The sequence below is a fragment of the Penaeus monodon genome, chromosome 34, assembly GCF_015228065.2.
Source record: "Penaeus monodon isolate SGIC_2016 chromosome 34, NSTDA_Pmon_1, whole genome shotgun sequence".
NCBI classification, from domain to species: Eukaryota; Metazoa; Arthropoda; class Malacostraca; order Decapoda; family Penaeidae; genus Penaeus; species Penaeus monodon.
Window position 1 is genome coordinate 34,327,929 of NC_051419.1, and position 1,160 is coordinate 34,329,088.

Here is a 1,160-nt window from a genome sequence, read left to right on the forward strand (position 1 = left end):
CTGGTGTGTATGTTGTACTTGTTTAAGTTTAAGTGCATCATGACTCTTAACGCAAGGCAATAACAATATAATTTAGTCAGTGCCAAAACCTTGGACCATTATCGGAGTAAATATCCAGTTGCCCATTCCCGGTCGCACAGATTCACACCGCCACATTCGCACCCACGTCTCGAAACGCTTTGCCTGCTGCAGGGTTTCGAATTCATAATAGGATCGGGTAGTCACCAGCTGTGATGATGGGTAGTGTGATTTTAGCTTTTCGCATCGCCACAGTCACAGCCAGGAAATATTTTAATTCCTACGGGACTCCAAAGCTAAGGCAGTGGCACTAATTCAAGTCATCGATTAATGGGGACGAAGAATTTCCTTGGTTTCCAAAATACTGATATTGCGACTAATGCTGTGTTCGGAACTGCTCGTCCAACTCGGACAAACGAGTAGTTGAAAATCAGTGTGTCGTAATCATTCGTTTCTGTTCGCCTTGTTAACTGTAGAAAAAAATACACGAAATGACGGTCTGTTTTTCCCAATTCGAATTTCACCGTTATAGATATAATAAGACCCCATAAACCAAGGAAAACTGACTCGCAATAGAAACTGCGGTTCGAGACGCAATAATGGATCTCGCAATAACTGGTCCAATCACTGTGGAACATTATTAGAGCATCTGAAATCTGATGCCCGAGAGTAATATCTTTTAAATGCGTTGCTTCGGTATAAAACAGCTCAAAGACAGAACTTTCCCTGAAAGTATTGTGACATTAAGATTTAGTGAATGATATATTGGCGCCAGCAAGTTCCAGCCAAGAATTCTACGAGATCTTAGAAAGGCTAAACTTTAGTTTTGAGGAATCTCACATCTTTACGTTAAAAGCTAATTTCTTGTTGCAGTTTATAGATAATTCACACTACTTCCTTAAAGGTATGTGCATGGTTATAATTGAGTTCTTGACTGCTCATGTTATGATTAAGGTTTTGACTGCTCGGAAAAACAGCTATTTCTATCCACTACAATCTCAATAGCATACTTTTACTCCCAGGAAAAATACTGTTAAGATAACTTTACGTGAATTTTAATCATGAGTAGGATAAGAAAAAGAAAAGATTCAAAGGTTCATGAAATGATAGATAGCGACGTTAAATTTTATTTCCCCAGATAA

General features: G+C 38.7%; 1 pseudogene; it reads right to left on the bottom strand.

The window, feature by feature from the left end:
* LOC119594779 overlaps positions 1 to 1,160 on the bottom strand; it is an 8,006-nt pseudogene that overhangs the window by 5,883 nt on the left and 963 nt on the right.